The sequence below is a fragment of the Arvicanthis niloticus genome, chromosome 7 (genome assembly GCF_011762505.2).
Source record: "Arvicanthis niloticus isolate mArvNil1 chromosome 7, mArvNil1.pat.X, whole genome shotgun sequence".
In the NCBI taxonomy this organism is placed as follows: Eukaryota; Metazoa; Chordata; class Mammalia; order Rodentia; family Muridae; genus Arvicanthis; species Arvicanthis niloticus.
The window spans coordinates 72,239,682-72,254,312 of NC_047664.1; positions in this window are offsets into that span (position 1 = coordinate 72,239,682).

The window sequence follows — 14,631 nt, forward strand, 5'->3', positions numbered from 1 at the left end:
GAAATATGCAGGCCTCCTTCCCTCCACAAACACACTGGTTGTTTTCTGGGCATCTCTCTGCTCTTTGTTTTAGAAAATGTAGAGATTTTTGAGCTTCCAGGACTCAAGACAACTATTTCCCACCCTAGGGGGATTTCAGTGATGTCCTTGTGCCACAGCCCCAAGGCTTTTTCCCGGAATTAATCTGCAACACTAAAAAGCTGATCTTGTTTGTCTTTCATCTCAGGGATCACAATCCTTCTTTGCCTAATGTCTAATTGATAAGCAGCAGTCTATATATTTTCTCTGGCTTTTGCTAGTTTCAGGCAATATATATATATATTGTATATATATTGTGTATATATGTATATATATACATATATACATATATATGTATATATAATTTATATATATATTATATATAATATATATTATTTTTTATTGCCATCTACCTCGTATTTCCTCCTTTTCATTTCTTCCCCCATTCCACACGCACTAAACTCTCACAACTTACTGTGTTCTAGTTTTCTTTAAGTTCATAGTCCAGTTAGTGCTGTGTATGAGTGTAGAACTATGTGGAACAGGGTTAGCTTCCAAGGGCCACATCCTTGAAGAACACTAACTCTTCTTTTAGAAGCTATTAATTGTCAACAGGCCTTGGCTGGAAGTGAGACTTCATTACTCCCACTCCTGTGCTTACTGGAATTCTTGTCTAGCTTAATCTTGCACTGATTTGAGGTATGCTGTAACACCAGTGATTACATATGACATATGTATAACCTCTTGTGATATCTGAGAAATATTGTTAATCTGTTGTCATCCATTAACTTTGGCTCTTTCAGTCTTTCCAGCCCTGTTCCACAGTGATCTCTGAGCTTCGTGTGGGGAATGATAAAAATATCCCATTTAGAAATAAGAACTTCTCAGTGTCTTACTGTTTCCATGTTAACCATTTGTGGGTCTTTGTGCTAATCCGTCTCTTGAAAATAGAAGCTTCATTGATAACAACTAGGAGATACATCAATCTATGGGTATACATATAAGTCATTAAAAATAAGTTTATTAGGTTTAATAGTATGTCAATTTATCAGAATAATAGTAGATTTTCCCCTATGGCCTAAGACCAATCAAGCTATGGGCTCAGGGGTCATTAACAACATCTCAATGTTGTCTCTGTAACACAAACTGTCATGTTTCCCATACCTTTTAGAAAGATGGCACATTTGTATTTTCAAATCTGCCTTTTATTTCTCATGGATTATGTAGATATGCTTGCAATAAAACCATCCTTATCAATAGATATTTTATATATCAAAGTGGATGTCATGAAAATATTCATGTTTTCCTGCCTTGGTCTGCTAGGATCAAACTCAAGTTTCTTTGCTTTGCCTGCAGAAAAGTTTTTGGAAGCTGAATTTTCCTCTGATTTTGTATGCATTTCTGTTTAGATGCTGTGAGAAGTAAAGCACTTCACAAGGGAGTCTAACAGAGGGATCATGTAGCTTTTCTAAGGCAAAGTTTTGTGGTTAATACTTTCTGCAATGCTGGGATCTGAGTATGACTGACATGCTTAATGAGTTTTGCTGAGGGTTCCTCAACATCACTATTACTGACATTTGGGAATAGATAGTCTGTGGCTGCATGTGGGAAAACAGCTGTTCTACATATGTAGGATATTAAATATCTTCCTGGCCTTCTTCTCATTACATGGCAGGAACTTAGTATTAAAACTAACTGCTAATAAATTACCCCAAGTTGCTGATAACCAAAAATGACTAGATGTTAACAAATGTTCCCATAGAAAATCACTCCCAATCAACTATCAGTGTTGTTGGTGGTGGACATTTGTTGTTGATTATGTGGGCCTTAACCAGCTGCAATACTTTTTAAACTTTTTTTTCTTTTCTTTCATTTTCCCCCTCCCCTACAATACTACTAAGATTGGAATGTTCTGGTGATATAAAATGGTGGTAAATGTGAGTGTAATTGCATTTAAGGACATTGTGTAATTTTACAATCAAAATTAATCATAGCTATGTCTGGAAATGTATAGACTACTGTCTGCAGTAAGACATTCAAGTCATTTTCTATACATCTTCCAGCATCTGTCATTGGTAGGTGGCCCCCTAGTACCAAGCCAATCTCATATCTTCTTCCTCATTCCTCTATCTTCACTACTCTTCATTCACAAACTCTGAACTCCATTTCCAGGTAGAAAGTATATGCTTTGTTCTTTTCCCATAAACATTTATTTCAGTGTGTAGCCATTAGATCTTGTAACATTGGACCAAAAGGGCCCATTGGACCTGTCAGTATGTTTTTCTTAATATTAAAACTAATTGACTTGTAGATGAATTATGGGACTTCCTCCCTGTGTAAAAAGCATTTCCCATCTGAAATGCTCTAGTCTAACTCTCTCTCCACTTGACTGTTTCCATCTCAGTGCCCAAGTTCTACTTTAAATGCCACCTTCAGGGATGCTGTCCTTGTGGCACTGATTATGCAATAAAGTAACTCCTCAACCAGCTTGGTAATTTTCAAAACAACCAGATCTTTTCCTTCTCTTCTCTTATTGGAATCTGTAGCTACATATGCGTATTAGTGTCTAATTCTTTATCTTTATATGTTTAATAATTTCTAAATTTCTCGAGACAGGTATACATCTGCTTTATTCCAGCTATGGTCAGTGTCAAAGAGTCAATAAATGTATTCCTTTGTTAATTACAAAACGAAGAAATTAATGCTGCAAAGTGTACAGCGTCCATGAGAGTACTATAAAATGCACTTAGCAATTGCATGAAGGCTTTAGTGACAAGGTTAGATGACTCACAATAAAATAAGAAATTTATTTCTGCCTAGGTAAAAAAAAAATAAACCAATCAGCTAAAGATTTCTCAGTAGTAGCAATACAGGTATGTTCCTTAACTGCAAAGAGCTTGGTTGTAATTGTGCAGCTCTATTCCTTCATAATTGGAAAATTTTTTGATCTATTGTGAAATGTACAGAGAAATATTTAATTGCCTATTCAAGAAGAAACAATAGTTCCTTAGGAGATATAAATAATTGATAACCTAAATAACTCCCCATTTTATAGATTCTCTGTGAAACCACCATTTAAAAGCTGATTAATATCTGAATGGAGACCAAAAGAGACAAAAGAGAAGGAACAGCCTTTGAAATTGCCTGAGAGGGGAATTGCATGAGGCTGGGCAGCAGCAATAGGCTTCCCTGGGGCCAGAAGTTATGACAGAAAATATGCAAAGTGGCCTTTGTTCACACTGTTCAGCTGCCACCCTCTGTCCTTATCACTGCCCCCAAGAGCACTGCTGACATAAATAGATGCATCAAAAGAATTGCTTAATTCCAGCACATTTTCACCAAATCCACCTCTTCCTATACACACAGAACACACACATAACAAAATACACATCTTAAAATTAGCAAACTACTTCCAGCTCAACCTCGGCTTAGAGATACACGTTGCCAGAACTGTCGGTGCCTTTTAATTGTTCTATGTATTCACATACACCTCATACTAAAGATAAAGAAAACATGGCTCAAACATTTGTAGTAATAGTGTACTATCACAAAACAAGAAGAAGTATGTTACTAAAAATTAGAACCCAAGCTTGGAAGTGTCCTCCTACATCTCTGTGCCGTTTATCCTAAACCTTATGAAGTCGTGTTTGATTCTCGTTGGCTAATTCACTGAATATCTCCATGCCACTCTTTTTTATCTCATTCTGATAACTACTGCCATATTAAAGATGAAGCTATTGGAGCTATAAAAATAGGACCCAATCCTTTCTATTAATCACATAACTATTATGCAGACAGAACTAGATATCAATGCAGATATCTGAATGAAACCCACTTTATTTCCCATACTATTAAATTATAAAGATTTTTAAATGACACGTTAAAAAAGACTCCATGACTGAAAATATCATTCTGCTTCATTTTCAACACTGCTCAGAAATTATAAGGACAGAAAATAAAGAAAAACATGAAATCAATAACAGTGTGTGAATCATTCCCATGCAGAGAACTTCTTAGGGCCCAGAGGAAAGGGAAGACCAAATTTCAGACACCTGTAATGCACTGGGAAGAGGATCTAAACTGAGAGCCCAGAACTCTGGACTAATGTCAAGGACTAACAAACACTGGGAGAGGAAAACATGAGGCAGGACATCCACTAAACACAAGGCAAAGCTCGAAACAGAAAGATCTCATGAACCCCGAACAATATGAACCCTGTCAATCTAACTTCAGAACTGATATCATCTTTAGATGTTTGCTTCCACAGTTTAAAATCTTTTAACAACAAGCTTATTTTGAATGCATTTCAAATGGACAAATTACAAAAATAAAGGTAGCACAATGAAGGAAATAGGGCAACTAAATGTAGTACAGGGTGGGAACGGCGTCATTAATGATAAGCATGATGTAACTGTTTTGGTTTTCTATGCCCTCCCCATTTCCAGAATGACACAGAGGCTTATATTTATTAACAAATGCCAAGGCCTTGTGTTAGACTTGCTCCCCAACTAGCTCTTAACTTCCATTCATCCATTTATAATATTCTATGTCTGCCATTTGACTGATTGCCTTGCCTCCGTTTCATACATCTGACTTCCTCTGCATCTCTCCAGACTCCGAGCGTTTCACTCTCTGTTCTGAAGTTCCACCTTACTATTCTGCCTTTTGCTATAGGCCATAGGCTTCTTATCTTAACCAATCATAAGGTGTCTTTGGCAGGCAAGGAAGAACAGAGACACATCTTCACTCAGTGTACAAAAACATGACTCCAAAAGCATGATCCATGGAAAGAAGAAAATTAAAATAAGCACCAGCCCTGAGACACAACATTATGGGTATCATCTCAGTGGCTTTATATTTTCTGATAATGAATGCTCAGCGTCACCAGTCTGGAGGGTATAAGTATTGATTTTAATTTTAGAGATGAAGAAACAGAGGCAAAGAAAGTTAAATAGTTTTCTGAGATTATGCAAAAAATATGGAATTAGCACTTGAAATTAAGCAATGGCCCTCCAGATTGCATTCTTTTAACCATCAAGTAATTCAATAAGATATAAAAAAATTGGAGTTTCAGTATGGAAAACTGTAGGAGGAGCTAAGGTAGGAGGAGTAAAGAGAAAGACAGAGAACAAGAGAGGGGGACATGGAGGCTGATGTTCATTTGTCTGTAGCAGTCAAAGGTAGTTGGTATATCTAGGTTGGGTATTATAATCAGGGTTACACCTCTGATTGTAAAGGCATCTTGTTATTGATCATTACTAAATATATAAGCCTTTGGATAATCTAAGCATTAGAGTCTCGTTTGTACTGAGCCTGCATGGTTGGCTGGATGGTCTGGGCAATGCCCAGCCTTGCCGAGACAGTGTGGAAGATTGGCAGAGTCATCTCCATGCTGGTGTCTTGTGGGTTGCTGGGCTGGTATTTCTGGCTGGCTGTTTCTAGCTGCTGTGTGTACGTGCTTTCTGGCCATGCAACATGACAGCTGAACTAGGCAGAGATGCGGGAACATAGATAGTCAGCTTCACCAGTGGCCGTTTTTAAAATAATTACTTCAACAGAAAATCCTCAAATATGTATGTATATATTCCAATGGAACACATATATTTAAGAACCTAGCAATGGCAACTCCAGTATGGTTTAAAGAATATGAAGGAACATAGGGCTTTGGGCATAATGGTAAGTTTTATGTCTCTCACTCCATGGTCAGTAGATATAAGGATTTGCATTATTTTGACATGAAAGAATTACCATGTGTTAATATACTTTCTATAATATTTTATGCACATAACATTTAATGTCAACAAATACACTAACATAATGTTGCTGATATTTTCAGTTTATCTCATGTGTTAAAACTCGAATTAGTCTTTAAAATTAAAACAAGAAATATCAATTTAAACTTTCAGAGAATTAAAAATTTAAAGAGCATAGTCAATTGTCATATGTGTATGAATTCTCTTTGAAATATGCTGGTCTCAAGATTCCTGGGAAGTAAAATGATTTCTATAAAATATTTACAAGAAAAGGTAACTTCATATTTTTATTTCTGCTTGCATGGATGTGTATATAATAATATATGTGTGTATACTAATATATACATATGCATAAATATGTATACATACATATAAAATTGGATTGTAAGATTGCAAATTTCCATTCATGATTTTTAAAGCCCTTTCATTTGAGTATGCTTTTTCTTACCTCCTCATGTCCCCAGCTCCCTCCATATTTTTTATTTCTGCCCCCAGTATTCTCCCTCCTAGTTTTTATTTTGTCTATATATTGCTATCTCATTATCCTTAATATATTTGCTCCCAATGTCCCATTCCTAATGGCCTGGGCCCCAGAAGCATTCAAAGCACAGCAGCCAGTGCCCAGACAGACATACGAAAGAAAACATGTTGGTTGTCTTCCAGTACTTAGGTGACCTCATCAGTGTTTTGTTATTTGTTTGATTTTTCTAGTTCCATCCTTTTACCAACAAGTTTCCTGTTTTTTCTTCCTTTCCTATATTGTGTACATATACCATGTTTTCATTACCTCTTTTCATGTTCTCCCTGGTGATACTTTTAATTACTGTGCACATTTCTCATTCATTGTTCCATACAGATGATAAAATATCCTTACATGCCAAATGCTGTCCATTTCTACCTTAAGAAATTTCATTAAATGGCTATTGCCTAACTATGGAATGCTTTATGATATATGAGAGTGGTCAAATCACAACTTTTGAAATCATATAACTTATGTTGTATAATGTTATATAACAATATATATACATATATATGTATATACAGTGTATCATATATATTTTTATATACATACATAACATATGTGTCATACCTGTAATTGTTTTCTTATCTCAGATGTCACTTATCAAAAAAGCAAAACTAACATGAGCATTACAGATAAATTTACAAGTATCTACTAATATTCTGGTCTCTGGGTGAACTCTGGGGATATTTTTTCTGCCCGTCTGTCAACATTTGTCAAACAGGTTTACAACATGCATCTGAGATGTGAAGTAGTTGCTAAGTAAGCACTAAGTCCTTGCCTGCCTGATGATCTCAGCCTCATTTTCTAAAGCACGTTCCCAAGCTTAGTTTCTTCTTGTTCACTGACTGTACTGAAATCACTTCTGATCTTTTCCCAGTCACCTCTTTACATAACAATTGTTCTAAAGGAAGAATTTGATGAACAATGAATCCAACTACAAAGAGATTTACAAACTTGTATAAATTATGTTCAGTAATTCTTGAGCACCAAAAATATAACAATATAGAGAATGAAAAAAGTGTCAGGGGGTAAAGTGGACTTTCCTGAATCTAAACTATTTGACAATGTAGGCCAAGACCTATTGCCACATGAATTTTTTAAAAAGGAAAGGTACATGTAGTTAACATAAAATATTTAAATCCAGAGAACTTGAACTTTTGACAAGACAGGAATAACATCAATGTATTTCATCCAAAATAAGATGAAAGGTGTATTTTTGTGTAATATAAAATGTTTAGTGTCCCAAAGAATAGCATATAAAATATGCTGAGACATGAATGGGGAAAAATTATGTCAATTACTATGTTTAAAACTATATTATATTTTCTCCAACTTTATTTATACCTAGAAGCTTTAGTCTAGAAATGTTGCATAGTCTTCCTGAAAAAAAGTTTTATTTTTGGTTCATAGACATTGACTTCTCACTATTGGCCCATGATGAAATATTCATGGTGTTCTTGCTACATCACACAGTTACCTAGGCTTAGTGGGTACAGAGCTTGTTAGGAAATCCAGAGTCCACATCCTCAGAATTCACATACAGCCAGACATATTGTCCATTTCTATAATCTCAGTTCATCAAGGGTGAATGAGGGGTGAATAACTCACGTCAACCTCTGACTTCCAGGAGCTTGACATAGCACTCTTATGTCCTACCCTAACACACATGCACAAATACACATGGGAGTAAAAATTAAAAGACAGAAAAAGGAAAGTAAGGAATGTTGTGCACCAGAATTAAGGGGGCACAAGAAAGCATTAAGAAAATATACTAGTATTTAAGCTAAACAAAAATATTAATGGGGGAAAAAGAGTTTGAAAAGAAGCATCATGCAATGACAGAAAACTCTGTTTTAGGAAACATGAGTAATTAATTGAAAATCTCAGTGCCAGGCACAGGTATTAGTAAGGGTGGCCCAAGAGGTACATAAAACAACACATACTTTAGTTAAGGCTATTGCTCTTGGTTCTCAAATACATGCCAAATCCTGTTGTTGAAGACACCACACATTTTTAATGAAAGACACAGAAAAATTAACCTTAATTGACCAGAAAACTTTTTCTCTGTTCCCTATCTCACATGGTGTCAGAAAAGGCTATACTGGATGCTGGGAGAGAAAACACATAGAAGTCTTCCTAGACCATGCATGACACAATACTTACATACCAGGGAAGAAGTGCCCTTTGGTGGAACACTGGTATGAATGTTATGGGGATGTGTTAGTAAGAGATCTCTAGAGAAACAGAATATATTGGATGAACATGTTCTGTTTTAAATGAATTGATTTTTGAATGCATGAATTGAATGAATTCATTGTTTAATTATATGTGTGTGTGTGTGTGTGTGTGTGTGTGTGTGTGTGTGTGAAAGATAGGAGAAAGGAGAGGAGAGGGGAGGGGAGGGGAGGGGAGGAGAGAAGAGGGGAAGGGAGACAGTGGGGATTTATTAAGATGCCTTGTAGGCTGTGGTGCAGCTAAGCCAACAGTGGCTGTCTACCAAGGGCAGATCCAAGAATCTAGTAGTAGTTCATCCATGGCACTGGATGTCTCAGTTGGTCTTCATTATGTGCTGGAACCCAAAAGATACAGGCTTTAAAGCAGTTAAGGAATGGAATTATCAGGGACAGCTGTTCACCAATAAAACAAACAAAATAAAGAAAATAAAGAGAGCATGATGTTGAGAAGGTGAAATGCGAGGGCTGTTCTGGTAAATTCAATGGGTACAATGATAAATCAGTAAAACAGATATATTTTCAAGAAATGAAGAAAGTATATATTTTTATAAAAATAATGCTGACTATTGAGAAGATAATACATGCAGTGATTAAACAAAGTAAATAAGACAGTTATAAAAGAGAATATTATTTCAAGCATAAAAGAATTGTTTGTAGGTGGTGCAGACAGTTTGACATGGTGTATTCTAAATAGTACAGAATATCTAAAGAAAGCTAAGCAGGTTTTACACTATAATTCTAATTCAATCAGCTCAGCATATAGAAGGTAAATTATTCATTATTTATCATAAAATCAAGAACATGCAGAATTATAAGAGATCAACTGTTTAAGTTTAAATATGTGAAAAATTATATAGTTGATATTCAAATAGAATTTCTGAAATTCTCTGTGGTACATTATATATTCTTGGTTTTCTATGTTTCAAAAAACATCTGTCCCATTCTGAATTACATTGACTTTTCTCTCAAGTCATAACTTTTAGAAAATTAAGGAATCCTGAGTTATATATTATTCTTTCATCTGCCATCTGATGAATACATTGGTTTTTATGTCCCAAACATCACCAGTCTGTTCCGTCCTCCCCTCTGTTACTGTGTGTTTTAGGCTTACTTGGTTATCACATAGAGGACAATATTTTTTGAAAACTGTCTCTTTTCCATCTCAGAACTATCAAACATTTGTTATAGTGTCCATTAATCTTCACACAATATAAAAAATAGTCATGTGGGTCTCCGGCTTAGAAAACTTCAACTCTTTCCGGTTTCAATATAAACCAGCTTCTAGCTTTCCCTCATAGCACTTGAGCCTGCAATGTGTAACTCCAGTATATCTTTTGTCTTATGTCAAGCCATCCCTACATAAGCACTGTATCTACTAGGACTCTCAACTTATGACATTTTATTCTTAGTAAATGGGAATTCCAAGGTCTAGGGGTGGCAAGCCCAACTTATACAATGTAAATAAATAGTTATATGTTAGCCTTAACTTGGTATTTATAATTATGACTTTATATTTTAATAATTCCTCTAATATATCTTTGATACATCTCTTTTTTTATATTGTACATCAAACTGACAAAATTCATGCAGAAACTCTTCTTTAAACATTAGAGTTAAGTTTTCAAATATTTAAACAATAGGAATTTCTAATAAATTATAATGTCTAGTTTTGCCCATTCATGACCTTTGACAAGACATCTTAACTGTATTATAGGATTCACATTCTATTTTTTTTTTTTTTTTTTTTTTTTTTGCTGAGGAATGAGGCATGTCCCATGTACACATTGTCTCCCATACTTAAGTTCCTATGATTTATTCAACAAAATTATTTGGATTGCAAATAGCAGTTGTTGTCCATGCTATCCTAATTAAAACAGAAATTTATTTAAGGATAATGAGATCAATCTCCGAATTAAACCAAACATCATAAAAATGTCAAATTCCAAGGTAACTCCTGGGACCTGAGAAACAACTTGGTTTCACCTTTTTCAGTCTTTATATATTTTAACACAGTTAAAAACAAAAATGAAAGCAAAGAAAGAAAGAAAGAAAGAAAGAAAGAAAGAAAGAAAGAAAGAAAGAAAGAAAGAAAGAAAGCCTGAAAGGTACATTCTGATTGTCCTAACTGAGGCATAAGATTGAATGTTGGCCCTTATAATCACTTCCATACAAAGGTTTTAGTATGAATGAGGCATGATTTGAGTCTGAATTTCACTAAAATATCATACAGATAGTGACTGTATGAAGAATGCAGCCAACCTCATTCCTCTGGATGCATCTAGTAATTATAACGTTTAGACCTCTATAAATAAAATGGACAAACATAACCTATAATATTTTGAAAGCTACAAGTATCCACAGAATCACTCTAAAACTTAGTTAATCTTATAAAACAAATAAAAAGAAATGGCCCTTAGGTCATGGAGAGATGACTCAATGGGTAAAGACAGAGGCAGATACTGGCAGCCAACCACTGGACTGAGCACAGGATACCCAATGGAGGAGTTAGAGAAATGACTGAAGGAGCTGAAAGGGTTTCCAATCCATAGGAAAAGCAACAATATCAACCAACAAAACACCGCCCCCCAGAGCTCCCAGGGACTAAACCACCAACCAAAGAGTACACATGGGGGGGGGGGGGTACCCATGGCTCCAGCCGCATATGTAGCAGAAGATAGCCTTGTCAGGCATCAATAGGAAGAAAAGCCCTTAGTCCTGTGAAGGCTCTATATTTTAGTGTAGGGGAATGCCAGGGCAGGGAGGTGGGAGTGGGTGGGTGAGTGAGTGGGGGAGCACTCTCATAAGCAGAGGGAGGAAGGATGAGACAGGTGGTTACCCTTACTGGAGGGGAAACAGCAGAAAGGGAATAACATTTGAAATGTAAATTTAAAAATACCCATTAAAAAAAGAAGATTATGTACTGCTGCTCTTCCAAACAAGGAGATCAGTTTCCAACAGCCAAGTCAGCAGCTCTCAATCACCTATAAAGCAAGCTCCAGAAAGCCAGTGGCCTTTTCTGGCTCTCTGACTACCTACATGAGGACACAATCATATCTTCACCAAATTAAGGTAAAAGTAAATGATTGCATGTTTGTGAAGCCAAATGTAGTAAGGCTATTTTTTTAAGATGGATTCAAAAGCCTTGCTGGGAAAAAAAAAAAAAAGCATTACAAAATTATTATCAAGAGAAGAAACCAGATGAATTATTCTATATCATAATAGGACAAAACAAGCAAACAAAGAAAACAGCCAAGAAAGGACACCAGAAACAGATGTAGAACCCAGAGATCCACATGTTCACACACTCAATAGTCCCATAAAAACCAGAGGGAAAATATATACACAAAGAATCTGTAAGGATACAGCAACAACCACAACCAAAACAACAATAACAACAACATCAACAACAAAATAAGAGAAAGGAGAGAAAAGAAAGGAACCCCGAAATGACAGTATGAGATAACATATCTCCATTGAGAACATTTTATGCTGTTTTATGTTGACCATATGCTGATAAACATGCAGCCTATCTTTAGTGTGTTTTCAGAGTGAGACTCCCTTGGAGAAAATTAAATTTTCATTTGAATGTGGTTATCAACTGGAGATAGTTTCTGCATTAGGGATGTGGGTTTTTGTCCACTTTTGTCCTCTTCCCCTTTCAGCTCCAGGATACCATTGGATCCAGATCTGTGCAGATCCTGTGCATGCTTCCAAGACTGAGCATTTTTAAGGCAACTCCTGGGTTTAAGAAACAAGGCAGAACCCTAGTCAACAGAGCAAGAGAGCTGCTGAAAGCAGGACTAACATTAAATTTGCTGGGTGTGGGAAAGTCCAGGTTTTCCTTGCCCAGACTACTGAATGTGTAAATGAGGAACTCCAAGGTTCCTTTCCTTTTTGCTTGTCATTGTAGAATATTAGCTTATCTATCTATGTATCTATGTATCTAGATAGATAGATAGATAGATAGATATCCATACATTCATACATCTATCATCTATCTCTATCATCTATATCTGTCACCTATATCTATCATCTATAAATATATATAAATATATATTTATATATAATATATAATATATAATTATTATAATTATATAATTATAATTATATAATTATTTATATATACTTATATATAAATATATTATATATTATATGTTATATATATTTATATATTTATTATATATAATACATTTATATATATATATTATATATAAATATATAACATATATAAATATATATTTATATATATTATATTTATATATGATATATTATATATATATAATATATATAATATATATTTATAGATATTATATAATTATATATAAATATATATAATATATTATATATTATATATATTTATATATCATATATATAAATATATTACATATAATAAATATATAAATTTTATATATTAAAATATATAAAATTATATAAATATATTTAAATATAAAAATTTAATATTTTTATATATATGATATATAAATATCATATATATAAATTTATATATATGATATTTATATATCATATATATAAATATATTACATATAATAAATATATAAATATATATAATATATAATATATTTTATATATTATATATGTAATATATAAACATATATATAATATATATATATCCTTTGTGTAGCATATGGCATGTATCTATGTGTGCATGTGTAAGAAGATGACACTGGATGTTTTATTTAATTTTTCTTCATGTCATTTTTCTGAGACAGAGACTTTCACTGTACATAGAGCTCACCAACTCAGGTAGACTATAAGGCCTACAAGCCCCAGAGACTCTCCCATCTCTGCCTCCCCAGCACTGGAATTACAGGCACATACCACCACAGCCAGAGGATGATGATGATAATGATGATGATGACAATGATGATGATTATTTATTATTCATGATTTTGCAGCAAGCATGTCCCTGATTAAGCTGCCTACCAGCCCAATGAATTACTCTTTATCTCCAGAGTAGGGAATAATTGGAGTATAGAGAAAAATAAAAGAGGAGGTAAGGGGTGAATCTACAGATATCAGCACACAGAACCTCACAGCATTTATTTGTTTTAAGCATAACTATTTCTATCATATGAAGAAGGGAGAAGAATGAGGAGGAGCAGAAGGAGGAGCAGGAGGAGGAAGAGGAAGTGGAGGAGGAAGAGGAAGTGGAAGAGGAGCAGAAGGAGGAGGAGAAAACAACCCAAGTTACACAGCTAGAGGAAGAGGAACTTGAAACTCAAGTTAGGCCGACTTCTACATCAGTGTTTTCATTCATTTGCTGATCCCGAGTGGGTCCATGACAATTATTTAATTATACTTTTAAAAATTAATATTCTCAACTCTCTCAAACTCCTCTTATCTATCTTTACCTAGCTATCTTTTAAATGTCTGACAGCTAATTATCTCTAAATTAGTAAATATATGCTGAACTGGAAAATCCGCCATAGGTGGGATGCAATGAAACACTAATGGCTTAACAAAGCTAACCACTATTCTCATTCCCACAATCTTCCAGCACAGTGGATGAAAATATTAGTGAATCTTTTCTTCTCTGGTACCTGGTGCTTAGATCCAGCTAAGGAACATTTGGCTTCTAACCTGGACTGTTTCTTTTTCAAGAGTAAGCTGGAAACACTATACTAAAACTGTTAGGGTCCTTGGTAGCAATTCATGTCACAAATTTCAACAAGTTTTTCAACAATCGCAAGTGGAAAATACATAAGCAATAGTACCAGGCTTCAGGGAGATATAATTTAATGAAACCAAGATTTCTATACTAATATATCATGTTTTCTTTAACCCAGAAAAGTCAACATTTCGAATTCAATTTAAGTTTCAGACAAACCATCTAAGGCCTTTATTATTGATTACTGAGAGGTAGTTGGAACACAGAAGACATTTACAATTTTGCTCCAAATAGAAATGTGAAAAATACTGCATTCTATTTGATGGCCTCGCCTCTCCAGAACATTTCTAGTGTTTGCTCGGAGAAGCTGCATTAGTATTCAGAGTAGTACAATCTAAGTACTTAAATGAGAGTCACCTGAAGCACATGGGAATTTTGTTACAGAGAGGGTTGCAGCCCTCTAGAATTCATAAT